This window comes from Diadema antillarum, unplaced genomic scaffold (genome assembly GCF_040938485.1).
Source record: "Diadema antillarum isolate AM-2024a unplaced genomic scaffold, OU_Dant_1.0 seq00000586_RagTag, whole genome shotgun sequence".
Taxonomy (NCBI): Eukaryota; Metazoa; Echinodermata; class Echinoidea; order Diadematoida; family Diadematidae; genus Diadema; species Diadema antillarum.
In genome coordinates, this window is record NW_027271520.1 from 1981814 (window position 1) to 1992479 (window position 10666).

The window sequence follows — 10666 nt, forward strand, 5'->3', positions numbered from 1 at the left end:
GTTAGATTACTCCCTAAACCGCCCAAAACCGCCTGTCCGCTTTTAAAAAATATAGTTTTATGTTTCCATATGTTTTATTGTTTTCATAAAGAAAGCTCAACAAAAGGTCTGTCAAAATTATCTATGTGACACATAAGTCTCTTGGTAAAAATCTTAACAGGCCGTCAAATACACATAACTTATAATAAACAAATATAAACATGCAAGACCCACTGTTTACTTCAGGCTTGAGTCCTGGTATCTGCAGAAACGGTTTCTGATATTATGAACTTAATCATTGCCATCTGAGAAGGAGAGAGTTTCAAGCGTCGCCTTTTATTCAAGAGCCATTTTCGTTAATATACGTTGAAAATTGAGCGAGCACACACAAAATTTATCACAGCCTTTCCTAGACATGATGAAGGCACCTTACATAACTTCCACATAAATGTTTTTTTTTTTTTAAACAGCAACCCCAAGATATATCATAATGATGCCCTTAATTGGCCGTGAATTCACCTTTAACTTTATTTAACAAACCAATAATTGTTTTTTTTTTCTGCTTGTGACTTCCATTCCTTATATCTGAAACTCGTCCTCAGTGGAATAATACGATTACATCAAAGTATTTTTTCTTCTACGCTCATAACCACAGGCAAATTGAAGACGAATTAATCTTCACAGATATTAATAAAAACGCGCATTGTTATTTTCTCAACACTACTGACCTGTTTAGTTCAGGATTTTTTTTTCTTTGCATGGTCTATGTATGTGATAGGGTACAGGGTAATGGGTAACAGTCTGCTATCTTGGCGTGTTCATAATAGAAACATAATGTCATGCATTGGACTGTTGGAGTCTGTGGACATTGGGGCGTTGATCTTTATTGACTCGGCTTTTCATGTTTACTCATGAAATGCGCGGAGTTTTTTGTTTTATTTTGTTTTGTTTGTTTTTTTTGCAGTGAAATTCCAAGGTCCGCTGATCGCTAAAGTTGATAAAACCTGTTCATCGAGCAACGGCGTAAATCCGTACTGAGGAGTGGGGAGGGGGGAGGGGGATGATCGGCGATAGTCACCATCACCACGATTACAAGCCCATAACCGGACCGGGGAGAGGAAAGAAGCTTGGTGGGGGGGGGGGGGGGGGGGGGGCTGCCCCCCCCTTCCACACACACTTTACAGGGATCGAATGTTTGCATCCCCCACTCTTTTGCATGAAATATATAATGGGAGGGAAGTGGCAGAAAAAATCTGAAGACTTCTTGTTCTTGTTTTTGTTTGTTTGTGTGTTTGCTTGTCAGCCGACTTTCTGCGGAAAAAATCAGACCTTAAAAGGATTAAGACTTTTTTTGTTGTTCTTCTTCTTTTTGTTCTTGTTTTTTTTTGTCTTTTGATTTTCTTTCTTCTTGACCTACAGGCGATTTTGACCCCTCCCCCTTTCAAAAACGTAGCGTCGCCCTGAATAATGCCCAAATAAAATCAATAAAATGGTAATATGGATCTCCATTTATTTGTATGTAATAATGTAACAGATATTTTCCTGTAGCTATTGTATTTTTCAATTTCTCCATTTATGTCAATAAAGCAATCATCCCCAGGGTTATATCGTTCCGTTTTAATGATAGTGGGTGGGGGAGAGACTTGGAGTTAGAATATCTGTGTGAGGCAGCGGGGGAGGTTGGGGTATCCCCCCCCCCCACACACACACACACACACACGAGGAAGATTTTCCATTTTCAGACCTGAAATTAAGCCATCTGGTGCACACTTTTTGTGAAATTTGGGATTTTTTTTCCTATCAAAAAAAAAAGTGCGAAAAGAAATATTCATAGATTATTGAATGACTATATCATGGTACATCTGCTCTTGCTCCGCTAGTAGGGACTATCACAGGCGTTGCCAGGATTTGATCGGGGGGGGGGGGGTGAGTGGGAGGGGTGAGAACTTTTTGCATTTTTATGTTGTAAATGGTCCAATTTGATGCATGTTTTTGCGTGTTTTATCTACTTGACACAGTCCCACTTATCCCGAGCGAGCGGAGCGAGGGGGGGGGGGGGGATAGGGGTGTCCAACCCCCTCCCACGTGAGAACCTTTTGCATTTTGATGTTGTAAATGGTGCAATTTGATGCACATTCGCGTGTTTTATCGATTTGAAACAGTTCCACCCGTTTAAGGTAGCAGTTTAGTTTGATGTATAGATTACATTAAATAATTTGGCTATAAAATTATATCATTTAAATAAACTTCTTGTATTAATTCTTACACTAAATATCATAAACGCGACCGAACCCGAGCGAGCGGAGCGAGCGATTTTTTTTTTTTTTTTTTGGGGGGGGGGGGGGAGGGGGGGGGGGGAGGGTGTGGAAGGGGGATGTTCCCTCTCCCACGGTGAGAACTTTTCGCATTTTGATGTCGTAAGTGGTGCAATTTGATGCATGTTTTTGCGTATTTAATCAACTTGAACAGTCCCACTTGTTAACGGTAGCAATATTATTTTGATGTAGATAACAATTTACCTATAAAATAATTATGTATATCATAAAAATAAATTACACTGAATATGATGAACGCGACCGAGCCCGAGAGCGAGCGAGGGGAAGGTGGGGGGGGGGGGGGAGGGGGGGGGTTGTTTGGAGGGGGTGAGGGGGAGGGGATGAAATGGACGTTTCTTGGCTGAAATTTGCTGAAGAAGCAAAATGGGAAGTGATTGCATGGCCCTGAAATGCTTTTCCTATTATTTCCTTTGTTCTTCTGTGACAATGGCATAAAACAATAGACATAATACAGATATTTGAAAATAACAGTATTTTCCAAAGATTGCCATTCTATTTTGTGTCATTTTGATTCCTTCACCCAAGTTATACCTCTAATATAATTTGTTTATCACATTATCAATCTGCAAACTGAAATATGATAACTATGCATGTACCTATCCCAAACAGTACATCACAGGTCTCATAATGTATTTCTTTATGGTGACCTTGAGAAATTTCAACCATAACAAATAATGAGCTTTGACTTGCACATCATTTGTGGCAAATATGAAAAATATTGGTTCATGATAAGACATATATACAGGGGATAAAGGGATTATACAGAAAAATCATATTTTTAGCATATTTCCCATGTATTTCTTTATATTTGGTAAATAGCGCCCTTTATGGGTGACCTTGAAAAAATTCAAGTATGCGGTCATGTAGCGTATGAGTTGCTCTTTGCCTGGGAAGGGTCAAAATAGCTTGGGCTTAATAGGGTTAAGGTGGCAGTATATTTTGATGCAAACTATTATGGAAATTTTTGCCTAAAATGGTATCATTTAGATAAACTTCTTGTATTAATTCTTGCACTGAATGTCATTAACGCAACCGAGCCCGAGGGAGCGGAGCGAGCGAGGGGGGGGGGGGGGGGAGAGGGTGTGGGAGAGTGTGTCCCCCTCCCACGGTGAGAACTTATTGGATTTTTATGTTGTTCTATCGACTTGAAACGGTTGCACTTGTTTAAAGTGGCAGTATATTTTGATGCAAACTATTATTGAACAATTTGCCTAAAATGGCATAATTTAGATAAACTTCTTGTATTAATTCATACACTGAATGTCATGAACGCAACAGAGGCCGAGCGAGCGAGGAGGGGGAGGGTGTGGGATGGGGGGGGGGGCGGTGAGAACTTTTTGCATTTTGTTGTCGTAAATGGTGCAATTTGATGCATGTTTTTGCGTGTTTTATCGATTTGAAACAGTCCCACTTGTTTAAGGTGGCAGTATACTTTGATGTAGATTATTATTGAACAATTTGCCTCAAATGGTATAATTTAGATAAACTTCTTGTATTAATTCTTGCACTAAATGTCATTAACGCAACCGAGCCCGAGCGAGTGGAGCGAGCGAGGGGGGGGGGGGGGGGGGAGGGGAGGGTGTGAGGGTGTGGGAACGGGTGTCCCCCCTCCCACGGTGAGAGCTTATTGCATTTTGATGTTGTAAATGGTGCAAGTTCATGCATGTTTTCGTGTTTTATCGATTTGAAACAGTCCCACTTGTTTAAGGTAGCAGTATAGTTTGATGTATAGATTATACTGAACAATTTGCCTATAAAAAGTATCATTTAAATAAACTTATTGTATCAGTTCTTACCATGAATATCATTTTGTTTGTGTTTGTTTAATAGGTACTTTATTTTCTGCAAATCATAAAATCAAACATCAAATCAATATACATAAGGTGCATAATCATGAACATGTGGGAAATATACAAAGTGAATTCAAAACAGGATCTTTTGACTTGCATAAACAAAGATATAAAAGGAAATTAATGATATAATATACTGTATGCATGTCTATGCAGCGGGGATTACAACAATAATTGTAGTTAAGAAGCGATTGTGCAGAGGGCCGCCATTGTAAGCATAGCTTGAAAATATGGCCGGCCCGAGGAAAAATCATAAAGGCTGTCTGTGAAGCATTCAAATAGAAAAAGCAAGCACACGAGGGTGTATAGATAAGGGGCATTTCTTCTCCCACTCGAAGATTATTTTGCATTTTCAGACCTGAAATTCAGTGATCTGTCGGAAACTTTTGGTGGAAAAAAAAATAATAGAATAAATAGGGCTTTTCAGGAAAGTGTTAAAATCATGGAATTTAGCTCTTATTCCGAATGTGCATCATCTCTGTGTATGTACAAAGTCTAGTGAGGTAGAGCTTAGGGGGAAGGGGGATTCCCACTCCCTCTCGACGGAGATTTTGCCTTATTAGAATTAAAATAAAGCGATCTGAAGCGTACTTTTGTGGAAAATTCGGAAATTGTCATTTCCCAAAGTGTACTAAGTCTATAGAGGGGACCAAGGGTGACAAGATACCTCTCCCATATTCCACGGAACATTTATTTATTTTTTTTTTTTTTTAGTTTTAGAACTGAAATTCAACAATCTGGTGCACACTTTTGTTGCAATATCTGGAAATTTGTCAATCAGAGATGGTGGGAGGGGATAAGCCCTATCCCCCCTACACATGGGAGATTCTGTATTATCTGATTGCATTTAAACGTTTTGGTGCACACATTTTGTGGCATATTTCGGAAACTGTCTTTGTTCAAAGTGTAGCCAAAGTCTACACTGTAAAAACATCGGTGTTAGATTTAACACCATGGGTGTTAAATCTAACACCGATCAAACTTTAATAGAGGACCACACCCACAGGTGTTGAAAATGTATTGTGACGGTGTTAAAAAGTGTTCGCCTGGCACTTCGTGGTGTTAATTTGACACTGTGGCTGGTGATATTTTTGACACTGCGCTAGAGTTAATCCAATAATGACACCGCATGGTGTTGATTTGATATTGGTGGTGTTAATTTCAATGGTATAACACCCGTCCAGCTTCAATAGGGGACCACACCAATTGGTGTTACTGTGGTGTAAATGTGTTTACACATTTTTTCAAAAATCAAGTACTTTATCGGAATATTCTTTATCGTCTTGTTGAAGTTCAAAATTAACAAGAAGTGCAGTAACTAAGAGACTATTCAAAAAACAATTTTAAATTTTCAAATGACACCCGGAGGCGTTAATCTAACACCATGAGTGAGCACCGGAAATTTAACACCAGCTTTTGCATTTTTAGGATTGACATACATGTATTATAATGATCTGATGTGCACTTTTGTGGAATGTTCAGAAAATCATCAATCCAAAAAGTGTGCAAAGTCTAAATCAATGGATAGGAACCGAGCATGCTGGGGGGGGGGGGGGGGGATATTCCCCTCCCACGCGAGAGAGATTTTGCATTTCCTCATTTCGGGAATTATTGGGGGACAAAGTGACATGTCCCCCCTTCCTAGTCCTCCGGGATCGACGTACCTGCATACGAATTACATCAAAACTTTTCATTTACATTTGTATTCTAAGAATGCAAAAGCCCATTCGTATGCAGGTACGTCGATCCCGGAGGACTAGGAAGGGGGGACATGTCAATTTGTCCCCCAATAATTCCCGAAATGAGGAAATGCAAAATCTCTCTCGCGTGGGAGGGGAATATTCCCCCCCCCCCCCCCCGCCCCCCAGCATGCTCGGTTCCTATCCATTGATTTAGACTTTGCACACTTTTTGGATTGATGATTTTCTGAACATTCCACAAAAGTGCACATCAGATCATTATAATACATGTATGTCAATCCTAAAAAAGCAAAAGCTCCGTCGTGTGGGAGGGGGCTACACCATCTCACACCCTCCCTCATAAATTCAGGGGGGGGGAGGGATAGGGGATCTTTTGTGTTCTTTTCTTTTTTTTTTGTAAATGAAGTGACAGACCTGGTGCACACTTAAGATGAAACATTTGGAAATCTGTCAATCAAAAAAAAAAAAGGGGGGGGGGGGGAAACAACCGAAATGGGGAGGGGGTATCCCCCTCCCACGCTATATATATATATATATATATATTTCATTTCATTCATTCATTTTATTTATTTCATTTCCAAAAACATGTTCATACACAAAATAACACAACATCAATGCAATGTCGTAACAAAGAAAAATACGTGAAGTTAACAATACTACGCATGAAAAAAAGCAAGAGAATATTGAATCAAAACTAAAGTTGCAGGAAATGGAGGAGACATGCTGAAAAGCTAAGCTTGTAATTTGCAGTCTCCTCGTGGACAAAAAGACTAAATAACATCGAAAGGCAATTAGCTGGACATAAACGGTGCACAACACATATAACAGTCCTATACAAACAAACAAACAAACAAACAAACAAACAAACAAACAGACGAACAAACAAACACAAGCAACCTCTCTTGTAAAGAGAAAGATATAGAGAGAAAAGCAAAACACAGTGAAGGAAAAGGAGGAAAAGAGGAAATTATTTTGAAGGAAGAAACAGAAAGAGACAAGAGGACAGGAAAAGGCGAGAAAGGAGAAGAGATGAAGGGTCTATACCAGCACACGCGAGGCACATGGTGCGATGGATCACCGAGGTATATGTACATAATGTAGGAAGGAATAGATTAAAGAAAAGAATGAGTATAACAAATAAAAAAGGAAGCTCAAAATTAAGGGTAACTAAAATATAACTCATTCAACTATATAGGAATTTATGAACAACTTCTTCAATTTGAATGTAAATGTATTTAAACTTAGAACTTGTTTCATACTATTATCGAGAGAGTTCCAGAATTTGGGGCCAGTAAAAAAACATAGATTTAGCAAACATAGTCCTAGTTAATGACAAATGAAATGAGTTGGATTGCCGGGTAGGATACAGATGAACAGTTCTATTTTTAGTGAACATGGACTCAAACACAAATGGGAGAGAATTATTGATAGGTTTGTACATGAATTGCCCGAGGTGTAGAAAATACAAATCCTTTACCTTTAAGATTTTGTTTTCTTGAAATAACACATCAGTGTGACTTCTCCACGATTCATTGCAAATAATACGAAGAGCTTTCTTCTGTAACAAAAGTAGTCTTTCCAAATGAGAAGAATGTGTGTTTCCCCAGGCGAGTATACCATAATTCAAATAAGGTAAAATCAAAGATGAATATAACATTAAAAGAGCGTTTTTGGGTAAATAAAATTTAACTTTATTTATAACACCTATATTTCTTGAAATAATACGGCTTATGGAATCAATATGTAAATTCCAAGTGAGTTTACGGTCAATAGTCAAACCTAAAAATTTGATTGAAAAGACTTCTTCAATAACTGTGTCATTCAGATAAACATTCCTTGGCCCATTTTCCAAAGAGTTACTAAAAATCATACATTTAGTTTTTTTGATATTTATTGACAATTTATTTGCTCTTATCCATTGAAGTAATTTATCCAATTCAACATTTAAAACATCGATTAACATGTTAACATATATATATATATATATAACTATAATCATATATTTAATTTTCAGAATTGAAATTCTGCAATCTGATGCACACTTTGGATAAGATATTTGGACAGTTTTCTATAAAAAACGCAAAAAAAAAAATATATTCATTTCGGGAATCATTGGGAATCAATGTTTCCCCTTCCCCCACCCCGTCCTCGATTAGATGAAAATATCTCGTAAACACGTTTATGATGTAATCTGGGAAAATTTCAATCCCAGAAGTGTACATTTTTTTTTTTTTTTTTTTGGGGGGGGGAGCATACGTTAATTGAAAGTATCTACCTGTAGATATCTCCTCCCACCCACAGAACATTTGAATTTTTTTTTTAAGTGAAATAATTACAGATCTGGTGCACACTAGATGAAACATTTGGAAATCTAAAATTGTATTTATTAGAAAGGACTGAACGAGGAGGGTATGGAAGGGGGTATAGGCCTATCCCCCTCCACGCGAGGGAGACTTTGTATTTTCAAAATTGAGATTCAGCCATCTTTGAGTGAAATTTTAGACATTTTTCCACCAAAAAAGTAAGAAAATTTCCACACCTCGAGGAGGAGCACAATGATATGTTTGTCCTCAATACTTTTATAGGGGAACCATCCCCCCCCCCCCCTCGATGCCTCTGGATATGAGGGAACTTTTGTAAGTGAAAGCTCTGCTGCACACTCTTTGATAAAATATTAGAAAATACGTCAATCTCAAAAGTGTACAAAGTCTGTCGAAAGGGACCCAGTAAGTGGAGCTTTTGCATGTTTATGATTGCAATCCAACGATCTAGTCCATAGTTATGGCGGTATTTGGACAATTTTCGTAAAGGAAGTTCAAAGTTTGTCCTCATCTCGGGGAATTTCTTGGGGGACAAAGGATTTGTCTGCCCCCAACATTTCCGTAGGAGCGGGTCAAATGCCGCTTTGTCCCCCCCCCCCCCCCCCCCCGAGATAGAATCGACGCCCGTGATCATCCCTGTGTATGCCCATAGATGTATCCTGGCTGAGTCATCAGAGTCATCATCGTTTCAGGAATGATTCAGGAAATGGAGGGGGTTCAATTATGGCGGTAGAGTTTTTCTTTGTTATTGTTTGTTTGTTTGTATTCGTACATAATTTGCAGATGGTCCCGAGTAGCTCGCGTCATAGCATGTTTACATGTAGGCCTATACTATTTGACGTTGTCAACGTCTGGACCATACCTTATGTCGATATTACTTTCTTCGCGAGCGAGTGAAGCGAGCGAGCGCTTGAGAAAAATACTTGTATGTATACATTATCCTACAAGCAGACAAGATTGTTCAGCTCTGTTACCTTCTGAAGATGGGCGTACGAACGTCAAGTAATATGCCAAAATTGATAAGAACACAGTTCTGCTTCTTCCATTTTTTTTTCAAATTTCGGGGGGGGGGGGGGGGGAATTCATACCCCCCATCCCCCCCCCCCCGGATTTACGCCCATGTCATCGAGTATCTGATTTGCATCCCCAATGGGGCTCTGTAGTCTTAGAGTAGCTCAAAATTAAATCATGCACACCGCGCAAACTTTTGTGGATGATTGTTTACATTTTTCATTTTACATATTGAGAATACTCTGGTTATTCCAGCCATCTTGTCGTGTGTAGATTTAAAAAAAAATAAATAAAATTGACTAACAAGAGGCTTATTGAGGCTTAATATACACTTTCACACACGTTAGAAAAGCGGAACGCGCATTATTTTCCTTTTTCTCACCTGACCCCCTTCAGGAACGGTTTTGTATACTCTAGACAGAGGAGAGTGATACTGGTGAACGGCATTCTACTACCGAGACTACACACAGGGTAATATTTCTACTATCGTATGGTATTATCATGGAGCTATAAGCTACATGATATTATGATAGAAATATGATATATACTAGATGTCGGTGGGTGTTGCTTTATATTTACTCTGCTCTTCGGATTGTTTAATCATGAAATGCAAGGGTTTCGTGGCAGCTAATTAATTGCATATCAATACTTTATAAAACTGATTCCTCTGGTAACTGCAGTTTTACATCCCGAAGCCATTTTGGACCTTTAAAGTAGTTAGAAAGCAAACACACAGAAAATTTACCCGTCATGAAGACGGCTAATTATGAAAACAAAACAAGGTATATATCAAAAATCAACCACACTTGTATTCAAGAAAAACAAAGGTCATCATATATCTGATAACCTGCATAGTGTGTATCTGCAACACTTGGCTCTCTAATGCCAGTTTTCATTTAGCAAGGCTTTAGCAAGACTATAGTGGGTGACAGGGAAATGGTATAACGTGGATACAAGATAAGCTTTCAGGCAGGGACGGCGATTTCATACAACGAGGGGAGGGGGGGGGGATGGAAACACCGGAAATTGAGGATGATTATAAGAATAGATACATCATAGGCTATACCCGTGTATACTTTAATGGCCGTGTGTGTGTGTGTGTGTGTGTGTGTGTGTGTGTGTGTGTGCAGGGGGGGGGGGGCTGGGGGTGAGCAAGTGTGCATACTTTTGATGGAATGATTGCTAAATTAAAAAAAAGTAAGAAAATTTCATATAAACACTAAACAAAAAGTAAGTTCTCCCTAGAACAAATCACTGTAATTTCTGAATCAGAAACCTTTGAGGAAATCTAAACACAGGGGCAAATAGCTGTACTTCCAAGTTACCTATCATGTGGAATTTAGTGTATATCGTCGTGTCACACTTCAGTGAGCACGCCTTGAAGACAAAATGGTCACTTTTTGAAGTTCACAAGCCGTATTTTGTAACTTTGATTCAATGATATTGGGACAAATTTCAATTTTCCAGCA